This window comes from Centroberyx gerrardi, chromosome 9, assembly GCF_048128805.1.
Source record: "Centroberyx gerrardi isolate f3 chromosome 9, fCenGer3.hap1.cur.20231027, whole genome shotgun sequence".
Classification (NCBI taxonomy): domain Eukaryota; kingdom Metazoa; phylum Chordata; class Actinopteri; order Beryciformes; family Berycidae; genus Centroberyx; species Centroberyx gerrardi.
The window spans coordinates 12,481,799-12,494,259 of record NC_136005.1 but is presented as its reverse complement, the minus strand read 5'-3'; the positions used below and the strand labels follow the sequence as shown (position 1 = coordinate 12,494,259).

At 41.7% G+C, this 12,461-nt stretch overlaps 1 protein-coding gene across 1 annotated transcript in view; it reads left to right on the top strand.

Moving 5' to 3' along the window:
• Positions 1-2,019: 2,019 nt before the first annotated feature.
• Positions 2,020-12,461, top strand: part of sbno2b (strawberry notch homolog 2b) — a 67,656-nt gene continuing 57,214 nt past the window's right edge. Inside the window, exon 1 of the mRNA XM_071926022.2 lies at positions 2,020-2,153. The gene's annotated coding sequence lies outside the window, so the exon portion shown is untranslated. The remainder of the gene's footprint in view (positions 2,154-12,461) is intronic.

Sequence of the window (12,461 nt, the reverse complement as noted above, 5' to 3'; positions counted from 1 at the left end):
CTAAAGCTTTTATTGAACAGTAAATAATGTTTGCTGGGAATTAGTCCTTGTGATTTGCTTCTAAAATGAAATCCCACATATGTAAATGGATAAACAAAACATATTTGGTATCAGTTTCATAGAGAATCATACTGCAAGCAAACAAAAACACAGGTGGGTCATGCACATTAGAACATAATCCATATATGTATTTAGTACAAGGACAGGGACTATACTTAGGCTTCACCTGTTCAAGTGAGAGGAAAAACTTGGCATTCTTGGATTTGATAATCAGCTAAAGAGTAAACCTTTTACATACAAATGCGATGGAGTGAAATTAATTAATTAAAGAAAAGCTGCACCGGTTCCTTAAGTAATGAAAATCATCGTCTTTATTGGTCTTAAATGCATCACTTCTTGCCTTGAACTATTTGTAGAACCATGGTTCGGTTTTTTTATTTTTATTTTTTTATTGAATGAATACAAGGGAATTTAGTCCATGAATCTGAGGAGGGTAATTTATAATGTTATGATTATCATTAACTTTCCTGACAAAATTATTTATCTTAAGCAGTTAATAGCAGAAACAAAACAGGATAGTGTGAAGCTGAATAAGCACATCAAAGACTGTCAAAACAAGTACAAAGGATAAGTACACACTCAATTTAAATAGCCTTCTTACAGTGTGTTTTACAAAGATGTAAAAGCATAAATAACTGTGGTTACTCAGTCTGTAGACAGTGTCTACTGTGTGAGGGAGGAATTCGCACTCAATTCCCCCCAAAAAACACAGTTAAAGTCAGAGATATTAAGTTGTTATGCTTTAATTTGAAATTCAAAAAGCCTTACCTGTTAGTAGGTTATACATAACTTACACTAACCTATACAAGACTAACAAAAACACACAGTACACAAGCAAGGAGTGCCGTCCTTTGACATCACTTGGAGGACAAATTCAAACCTATTAACTCTTAACAACTCTTACACCAAACCCATTTAAATTGTCAATAAGACAACTACAATATAGTGGAGGGTAAACCAAGCTAAACTCAGTTTACCCACATTTTTATTTGCAAAATACATTTTACTCAACTTTTTAGGCTGACATGATGTTTTACAATGTAAATTCATACTAGTATACAAAGTGATCAAAGTGATTAAGAAAGTAAGTCAAATTAATATAGGGTCTTTTAAAGGGAATAGTATAAAGTTATGCTTTTCTGAAAATATATTTGAATTTTGTTTGTATTATAAGATATTTGCCATATGTTGGTCACTGACTGGGGGTCATAATTTACACACCTTATTTACCACTAAATCGCTGGACACAATGTAGCCTACACTAGGCTATAGGCCAAATAAATAATCAATTTCATCCATTAACCAGGGTTCAAGATCAAGCTCAGGATGTGATCTTTTGGCCGCTCCACAGTCTTGCTGCAGATTAGGGTGGTCAAGCTCTCTGCAGCAAGGCCCCTAGGCTCTGGAGCAACCTGCCTGATCAGATTAGGCCAGCCAGCCAGTGTCCTCCAGTGAAAACCAACTAAGTGTCCTTTTAAAAACGCACTTTAAGGCTTGCTTTTACTTTAAATATGATTTTATTTTGTTTTTTATTGTAGTTTTCATTATTCTGTGCAGTTGCCTATGCTGTGCAATTTTATTCATTTTTTCTTCTTAATTTATTGTTCACGTTTTTATGTATTGCTCAGACTTATTGATCTTTGTAATTTTGGATAAGTGTTCCATAAATAAAGATTATTATTGTTGTTATTATTATTATCTTGTTTGTTTGTATAGCCTATTTAATTGTATCCTAACCCAAACATGCAAATTTAATGGGCTGGCGCAGTAACTCTCATTGATTTTTTTTCATCAGTTATCATCACAGTCTAACTTGTTGCATTCATGTAGATGTGCCTAAGATTATTATGGTGCGCTATTTCTGGCTGGGCTTTTTGAGATCCACGATCAACAAGGGGTACTGCGTGACGACAGCAACGGAAATATCTGCTTTCGCTATTCAAAATGGCAGCGTCTCAATCAGGAAGTGGAGAAAACAACTAGGAAGAATAAGTTGGATAAAATTCCTTGTTTCTGTTAATTTGACGCGAGTATTCGTTTAAAATCACCCAGTGTTCGCTGAGATTGGATTAAGAATAAGTAACACGTTAATGGTAAGTGTATTTCAATGATATTTTATAACCAAGCGACACATCGGCAGTTACCTTATACAAGATGCGTTCTAGGCAGCCTCTCCTAGGCGCACACGTTTTCTACGACGGAGTACGCCGGTTCTTGGGCGATCTCCCTCTGGGAAATGTATCGTATGTGACTATCTGTAAACTTAGGATGAGTCGAGACCAAGGAAAGCTAGGTTGAGTCAGATATCGCAAATAAAGAGACATAGAGGCAGCTCTACATTATAGCACACAATGAAGAAAGGGCAAGTAATTGCTACTGTTGATAACGTTGCGATTAGTGATGCAGGCTAGCAAAAATGATCACGCTATTGAAGCTAACATGGCCATTTAATGTGATATATACATTAAGATTTCTTCTCGGAGTCTTCAATTAATCAAAGTCTTTCTTTAGTAAACTAGATAGCGATGTAACTCCATAGCCTAGGCAGACCATTGACATACAAAACGAGCGTACCCCGAATCAGAAAACAGCTATGAGCTATGCTAATCTAGCTAGCACAAATAGCGATCAGAAGTAATATGGTATTACCAAACTACAGGATAAACCTTTCGTAGTCTGTGATTATGTTACTGTGAAATTGACTTGAACAAATCAGAATTTGTTCGTAGCCAACCTTAGCATGCTCGCTAACGCCAGCTAAGGTTATCCTTTGTCGTCCGGCGAGCTAACAGTCGTAGCAGTAGCGCTATCGAGAGCTTTAGCTGCCTTCCTTTGTGCTGTGCTGACCAGTGTGCTCCTGAACCTTTCCGAGATGCGACACATTTCGGAAAGAAGCCAAAAGTCCTCGACTTAGCTACCAAGTTATTGATTGTGTGGAAACGTCATATAAAGCTCGTGATTTTATCATTTTGGGTTGTATGTGTGTACTAACTACGAGGAAATATGTGTAAATCGTAGGACTGAATTAGTCGAATTACAATGAAGTCAATCATCTAACCTACCGTTTTAAAAAAAAACTCAAGGCTCACCTGAGTCGGGCTAAGGAGCACTGGTCGAGAACCACTGTAGTTCTCCTTGCTAAGCTTCAATGGGTAAGTTATAGGGAAAGTTATAGTCATAGTTGTAGTCATTCTTGGTAGTCAGCTACCGAGGTGATACTGATTTTTTCATGTTTGCTTTTTTTCTAACCAGCGTAGACTGAGCTCAAAGAATGAATCTAGTCAGTGAAAAGTCCAGGAACAGGAGCAGTCCACTTTCTTGGTGCCATCCATGCACTACAACAGCAGCCATCACTTTCTGCACATCACTTGTCTTCAGTGGACTCTTTTAGCTTTCCATATGAATGCATCAGTTTACTGACATGTAGCCAGCACGCTAGACATTTGAGTCTTGGTGCTGTCTTAGGCCTGCCTGTACTTGTGCTGAGGGGGGAAGTTGACTTATGCATTGTACTGAGGCTGGTTACATGTTTTCTTATACAAGGAGAACAGAGGGTAAACATGCCACTGGAGCTTGCTTGGATTTCAGAGCACTTGTAAGTTATGATAGAAAATAAATGTATGACCCCAGAAATGTAGGGAAAGCTCTCATCTATTATGTGACACAGAAACCAAAAATCTTTGGAATATTTTGAGGAGATGCAGAAGAGTGGATTAGCGACCAGTCAGAAATTAATAAGAGCTCTAACAAAGCTGTCTCCTCTTTTTCTCTCCTGCAATTTCCACTCTTCAGTTTTCAGTGTCTTTATTGCCTGCAGCCACGGCTAGTCAAGTCTAATGCAAGCCTTGACATAGGTTGCCGTGGTGGCTGGCTATTTTTCCAATTATGTCATTTACCCTTTGTTGAAGGATACTATTTGCTGATTGTGAAGTGAATGAAATGCTATGTTTCTCTCCCAGCTTCCTGTTAGTTGAGTACCCCTGGTGATGCGGTCAATGGCCTTGGTGTCGTTTGCTGTCTAATTCTTCTTGCAGCCTGATTTTTCTCTCCCCCCGGCATCTAATAGACTCTAACTGCAACAGACAGGCTGTTTAACTATTGGAGTGTCAGGCAGAAATACAAGCTAAAAAAACACAACCCCCGCCTCTTTCCTCTCTCCTGGCCTGTCCACAGCCCAGAGCACCAGAACTGCTGGATCAATAGACGCCTGTTCTCTCAGTGGCAACTTGGGGAGAGAAAAATGGCTTCAGCTTATGATGTACTTTTTTGTCTTGTCCTGTTATTTGGTTTAACTGAAATGAAAGGGATTCATGAAATGAATCGCTTTACAATTCACATATAGCCTAATATAGCCTGTTTGCTTCTTTTTGGCAGTAATCAAGACAAACTGGAGAGTGCCAAGGTTTATTGATGTGTTTTTCACAATTTGTGTAAAGGCCTACTACTGGTCCAGGAATCCAAGAACTTGTTAGTGGTCAGGGTTAAATTTTCTTCAGAACAATGCTTATGTGTTCACGTGCATGGTTGTGCTGCTCAGCTTACTCCCCCAAGCTCCCTACAGTGTCAGACAATCAATTCCTGCTTGCCCTGCTTAGACCCTGAGGGGCACGACACACTGATCTGTTGATGTTGTTGTGTTTAGTGCCTACAGGAGCAGTAAGGATGGTGCACAGAGTACCGGTGGGATGCACCCAAACAGCCCTGATCCATGGCTCACCCCTATCTCATGCCCCCTGCACTCTGTGACATGGTGTTTTGGTGTACAGCTCCACTTTCCTTCTCCCTTCGCCTTTGCTCTCACTGCTTCTCTTTCCTCTCCAATTGGTGCCAGTGATAAATCTCATTTATGGCCTGTGGGCTGATTGGAGTGAGAGTGAAAAATGTGGAGTGGAGGAGGGTGGAGCTAGTAGTAGTGATATGGAGGGGGAGTCGGGGCTAGGTAATAGGGTTGATTTGGTTCCTGCTTTCCCAGAATCTGGCCTTCATTAGGTAATAGTTCATGTATTAAACATGGATGTTCAGTCAGAAGAGAATGAAAGAAGGAGTGACAGTGTTTGGAAATAAGTGGCCATAGTGTTCACTTTTACACTGTCAAAAGACACAAACTAGCCTGTTATGGTGGGCTTTTTTAGTCTCCCATGTCCCAACTAGTAGCCAGACCTGGAGGCTATGTGGATCTCTCCCAAGCCACATAAGAGCCCTGTAAGAGATGATTGAAATGCAGGAGAGCATGCCATGCTCTGGCGTTCCTCAATGCTCTGCCTTTCAGTTTGCTGTGGAAAAAGTGTGTCAACATCCTTCTGAGAAAAGCAAACATTGTGATTTCAAAATGGGACTGATCCAGGAAGGAAATATGAGAGAAATATTAGTGGCCACATTGATGGATGACTATGAATACCATGTGTGTCATTGTTTCAGCTCAGATATATAACCAGCCCTACATGATAAAACAAAAAAAATCCTGTGAGGTCTACCTTGCAACCTGGAGTGTAAACCTTATGGAGTAATATACCTGGGAAAGTAGCATGAGTGATATTTGCATATAGCATACATTCTAAGCACTCCCATGCGAGGCCACTGAAATAGATTTTTGCAAATTAGCTGCCATCTTTCATATTCTTTCTCATCACTTGTGAGTGCAAACTTAAGAGCGGAGGAGGTTTCTCTTCTGCTCTCAACAAAGCCTTTGTACACAAAGCTTTGAGATAATTCTTGTTGTAGATAATACTGATTCTAGTTAGACTGGTTTTGGGAGTAGTTTATTTCCTTCCAAGATGTAAAATTAACACTAATCACAAGCCAAACGTGGTGTATTTTGTTATTGGCTGGTAAGTTTACATTCTTTGGAGATTCTCGTCTAATAACTATTTGTGCTTGTAAATAGCAGAAGAGCAATTATTTTTTTTGAGCTACAGTGGCCAGTAGACTAATGTCCTTCTTGTGTGTCTTTCCCCAGGCCTTGCGCAGGCAAATCACTGGGTGCCTTGCGGCCTATGGTATGGTGCAGTAAATATTGCGTGGTGAATACTTGTCATTCTTGTTTTCCACTGGATTGACATTAACTTGACCCTTCGGATATTTATTTTAAATTGTTTTTATGGAGAGAGAACATTTTGTTCATTACACAAATGGAACAAGGAACATTATCTAGGTCTGTTGGCCTATTCCAAATCGCAGCTGGTCACGGCCAATTCAATTTAAGTTGAGCCCTGTGCCAAATCTTGCCCTGCTATGTCCTGTCCTATTACACATTTGCAAACTAGGCAGCTTTATTTGTCTTTAGTTACCTTTGTCAGAGAAGGTTTCAGTTGACCTCAGATGGCATGGTCCAATTGGATTTTAAGTGTACTTTTCAAGTGGTTTTTCCCTAGTCTTCGACCAGTGCTCCATACTTGCCGGGGCTGTGTGGACCTGTGAGAAGATTAAATGGATTTGAGCCAGAAGAGAATGGTTGCACGCAGTCATCGCCTTAGTTTGGTTAGAGTTAGTATGAATCAGTTTAACTACACAGGAATTCAGATTTCCTATGAAATAGATATCAGCGATAGAGTTCACTGGAATTAGTTATGATTTGATTATGATGATGTCGATAAGCTCAGTAGCAAATTAAATGTACAGTACAGTGAAGACACACTGGCTTGGGAGCACCCTGCGCGGCCGTTATCTGGCATGGCTCCTTATGAGAAATGCACACACACATATACTATGTAGTGTAAACATACGCACACACAATGCAGCTCCTAATGGGGAGATTTTCCATCCCCAAGGGAAAGGCTCGGCTTCACAGGAGCCCACAATCCTACAGTTCACGCAGGCAGGGCTTCAACAACAAACACACACACACACACACACACACACACACACAAAGTAGGTCTATACAATTCCATGCATGTGTAGGCCTACACACATTAAAGTGTATTTCACAGATGATTACAGCTCATACAGGATGTCAATAATGGCACACTTGAGGCTAAGTGCTTTCACTGACTTTACTTACACTGAATGGGTTTTGACCCTTTTTTGTTTTCTCTCCAAGTTCTGTAGCATATCCAACCACTTCTAGATAGACAGGTTTTGAGAAGGAATTGTGTCTGACTAATTGTCTGCATGGTTTACTGACTAGTTGTAGTGGTATTGTTCAAGAGTGTGACAGCAGCCTCAGTTGACCCAGTCAGCCAGCCAGCCCCCAGCCAAAGCCCACAGTTGAACTGAACTGAGCTGAGCATAGCTAAGTGGAGCTGGCACAGACAGACACAGAGACACAGACAGGCCCCCTGACTCTGGCCATGTGGTGCAATATTATTCTCACTCCTGCCAGTGAGGTGATGTCGAACAGAGTGGACTAGAACACTATCTGGATTTGAACCCAGGCAGGGCAGAGTTCAGAAAACGTGATGGAAACCTATCTCACAGGATTGCACATTCCTGTTTATTTTCACAACACCCCAATTACCCTATAAATAGCAGTGTTTCCTGGTGAATTATTTTGTAGATTTAAGGGGTGGAGGTAATTTTGATTCTGAGATGGTTTGCTCCAGGGCTTAGTCCAGGATAAGTTCCAGTTTTAGGCAAGATATGTTTACATTGGGGAAAGATCTTAGCTAGTACAGAGACACGCAGACAATCTGCTTTTACCCATACTTTATTGTTTTTACATTGTCATGAACACATTGTGGGTAGAGTTAGACAATCAAGACCAGAGCAAAGTGGTGCCTGAACAAGAATTTTCTTTGTATTTACATTTTCTGGCTGTGGGATCAATTTTCCAGCTGTGGGGGACCACCACAGCTAAATACAGAAACAGTGAATAGTCTTATAATGTGTTTTCAAACTAGGCAACATTGCAGCTACATTGCGCAGTCCAATTCAGCAGCCCAGATTTTGCCTGCTGCCCTGTTTTGTGATGCCGAAATGTGCATCTGATCGCTTTCGCCTGGCGTTATGACTGACTCTCTGAATAACCATGGCTGAGTGGGGGTTTTGGGTTCTGGGAGGCAGGGAGCCAGCAGCCTCAAATCAGCAGCAGAATCTGTCTGGGGGTCAGACTGGGTGAGAGGCAACAGCAGACGCCACAGGCTAGCTCTGACAGGAGGGAGGGAGAAGGAGGGATGAACACAGGGAAAGTAGGCTAGGTTGGGCACAGCAGAGACGTACAGACATACAGTGGTCCAGCACTGGGTGACTAGAGAGAGGGGTTGTGATTAGAAATAGAGCAAGAGTAGGCTAACACTGGGAGAATAGAGAGATAGTGGTGGAAATAAGCCTGGGGTCGGCTATCACTGAGAATAGAGGGGCAGTGAAGCAGAAAGAGTTAACACAGAGAATATTGGGGTAGTGATAGAAATGGAGAAAGAGTTGTCCCATCTTGGCACTGATAATGGATATCACTGTTACCACACTTGGAGAATAGAAAGGGCCAACATGGAAAGACTACATGAGTTGGGAAGTCGCTGAGTCAGAGAGAGACGGAGCAACAATACATGTTCAGAGAAGAAAGATCAATTCCCTGTCATTTGATGGCTTTCATTTATTATTTCTTTCAAATTACAATGACCTGATACCATTTGTCTGTGAATGAGACCAAATAAATTTAGTTTTGATCTAGGACCCTGAGGGAAATTTGAACCACACGTATAATCCCATATGCAGCACTTCTTCCCTGCGTGTGTTGACTTTCCAGTTGGCTCATTTTCTTGGCCTCCAATTGCAATCTTTCCATGTAAATGTTTAGTGATTTTTAGGCAAACTTTTGAATTGGGTGCAAAAAGTAAAAACATAAATAAGTGTGTTTTCATTAGCTGGGTTGAAACAAATAAATAGGTTTCCTGAATGGAGCTATGTGAGAAAACACATCCAGGAGAAGTATGTTGAGAGCCTTTAGGTTACATCATTATTTATTTGACAAATTCATTTCCATCACTATTCATGGCATAATGTCATTTTTGACAAAATCTTTTCCGCCTCAATCCTTTTGTGCAATCAGTAAATGTTCTCAAAAATTGCCATTTCCATTCTGCCTTTCTAATTCCGTACTGTACTATATAAAAATTCTTGGATGGAAACCCAGCTATTGTCTGTTCACCTAACTAGCAGTTGAACCAGAGCAATGACGGCATAGAGAGCCACATTCAGCCAGCATATGTCATCATCCTTCTGTCTGTCCTGAGGAAATAAGATGACAGAGGAAAACGGGGCAAACAGGCAGTTAAGTGGATCCTTCTCCCTTTGATCTAGTCGGCCTTTGATCTATTTCTGGTGGGTGGTGGTGGTGGTAGAAGTGGGGATAGATGGGTTAGCTCCTAGATGAGTGTCGTCAAGCCACTGTAAACCATTGTTTGTGATCTTTTTCTTCTTCTCTGCTCTTCTGTGCACCCCTTTAGCGTAGCTGTTAATTGTCTAACTCTTCTCTGCCCCCCGCCTCCCTTTTTTTTGCTTTTCTTTCGTCTCTCCTCGCGTGTACCTTTCTTTATTTACCACAACAAAAGCATCCTCTGAGCCACACGGGCTCTATTAAGTTCCCCCTTTGTGGATAAATCACTTTAATGTCTCGATCAGCTGGTGTTTGTGGTAACAGTGATATTCATCATCAATGCCAAGATGGCGCTTAATAGCCACTTGGAGTGGGTTGATGAGAATCTAGTTAAGATGAATCGTTGTAAGTAAATCTATGAACCTTGCCTTTCAGATAGGCCGGACCATTCAAATGACTGCCCCTTTTTTTGTTGTGTTCCTCTGTGCTGTCCCAGTCCAGAGACCCTGTTTGATAAATATTTGAACGGGCGAAATGCAATAACAACAGGCTCTTAAAACCCAATTTGTTTCCATTTCCCGGCTTTTGATAAGACAGCAGATTTGGTTACGCAGTCATTTGATCATTATTCTCTATCCAGTGTCCTGCCCTGTCACTAGGCTGTTCACAGTTCCTTTATGGTACTGTCTGTAATACTGAATGGAAAATTTGTGTGCAGGAGGGGGGGGTGATGGGTAGATAGGTAATGTCTATGTCTTTCCATGTATGTGCTTAAAGATGTCTGTTCATGCCGTGTGTGTGTGTGTGTGTGTGTGTGTGTGTGTGTGTGTGTGTGTGCGAGGCAACTGTGGGCCTTTTGTGTTGAAAAAGGTGCTGATTAATAATGCAGGCTGTTTTGAATGACAGAGCCCTGTGTTTCCCAGGGAAGTAACTTGTTCCTTTTATGAATATTTAATCACAGTAACTAATGAATCCAGCCAGTCTAGGCAATCATAACCAACTAACAGCCCCCCTGCTGCTCTGGTATAAAGCAGCATGGCCCTGATCATTTCTAACCTGATTACTGATGAGGAGAGATGCTGATGGAGTCAGATTGTAATGAGTGACTGTGGTGCATTGGAATGAATGGTTGTTGTCAGTTGGCTTGTCAGTACTGAAGACAGATGCAGAGAACTAAAGGACAGGAACAGATGCCAAAGGTTTGCCCTGTCATGTGAAATGTGTGTGTGTGTGCGCACATACGTACATGCATGTGTTTAAACGTTACAGCTCTGCTTCATACTAGGGATGCACCGATCCGATACTGATATCGGATATCGGTCCGATACTGACTCAAATAGCTGGATCGGGTATCGGTGACAATGGGGCCGATCTATTCAATTCAATTCTATGTTTATGTCTACGTGCGCATACTACGTCATGCGTCAGCAGCGCGCCGGTTGACCCGGCCATTTGCCTTCGGTCCGTCCGGTGGCTCCTCCGGTCCAGCAGCTCCGGAGGATCCCGGAGGATCCCGGAGGATCCCGCCTGCCGCGCGCAGCGTCTCCCGCACTGAATTCTCGCTCGTGGGGCGCGAGCCTCCCGCAGCTAGCATCCAGGCTAACAAGCTAACCTGGCGCCCAACTCTCATAACAGAGCCGGGGTCGGGGTGAGCTGACCGGGGGTCGGTGCTGATGCTCGGTAGTTAAAAACACACCTGCATGAATACTTTGTCTCGGTTATATGTTTAAACTCTCCCGGGTCACCGCGCGGCCGAGCAGGCTGCCATTTAACCTGCGAGGTAAAGTAGTTTTCCACCAATTATACAATCGGCGCGTCCAGCCAGACTCCATTCATAAATCCAAGGTTTACGGGGACTCGGCTGTAGGTCAACGTTGTTTCCTGCCACAACACGATTTAAAGTGTTTTCCGTGTTCGTCAGGTACTGCTGCTCCATTCGGCCGACACATAGTCAGACTAACATACCTTGATTTTTTTTCTGAGGGCTGTTTCATAAAGCAAGATTACCAGTTAAACCAGAGTTATTTCAGTAATTTAGGCTTATTCTGCATATTTTGAATGTTTTGTTTTTACCAAGTTACTTGTTTATACTACTTGTGTGAATTGTGATTTAATTTATCAAGTTTGTTTGCACTAGTTTGTGACTTAATTGTGATTTAATGTTTACATTTTGTTCTCATTTGATGCAGTTGTATTGTTTTATACTGGAATTTTAATTCCTGACCAATTTGTTGCTGCATTTAAAAGGTTTACACTTGAATTGTAATTCCTGTTAATTTTGAAGATGTTTTACCAAGTTGCTGGAGCACGATTATTTATTATTTTAATAATAAATAACAATTGAGTACATTTATATCTATGTATTTATTTGTTACATTTTGTTTTACAAAGTTAGGAAAGCAATGTTAAAGTCAAGCCTGATGCTGCCTTACACATAAAAGAATGATCCCAGTCTCTTCCACACAGTGAGGCATAGCCTACAGTTTATTAATTAAACACTGGTATCGGATCGGTACTTGGTATCGGCCGATACCCAAAGCCCAGTTATCGGTATCGGTATCTGGACTGAAAAAGTCGGATCGGTGCATCCCTACTTCATACTTCGTATCGGCCACCCTCTCTCTTTTTCTGTGATACTGTGTGTGTGTTTCCTGGCCTCCGAGTGTTTGTTCTTTCCACTCCCTGCCACAAGGCGCTGATTCTGAGAAGGTGGTTAATAAAGATGAAGCGGAGCTGTGCGTTGAAGGATTTTCTCTGTGCCTTAAGAAGGATTTAATGCCAGGCCCCAAAGAGAGAGCGATGAGAAGATGAGTGTGCCTGAGAGTGAGGAGTGAGGAAATACATGAGAGGTGGTGAGGCTGCGTTTGTCAGCAGGATAGAGGGATGAGGTTCAAAGAATGAACCTAGGCTGCAAGCCCTTGATTTTTCTGCTACAGAATAGAATAGAACATGCTTCTCTCCTGCACAGTTATCCTTCCTGGCTACTGGCAAGGGAAATTAAGTCACGGGGGGAGACAACAGAAAGCAGGGCAATGATCATGCTCCTGTATATATACTATTTTCTCCCTAGCTTGTATTTATTTACTTGGCACTTCTCTGTCATGCATGATCATTGTAGGGACACAGGCACTTGTAAGTGACATTTAGCTAA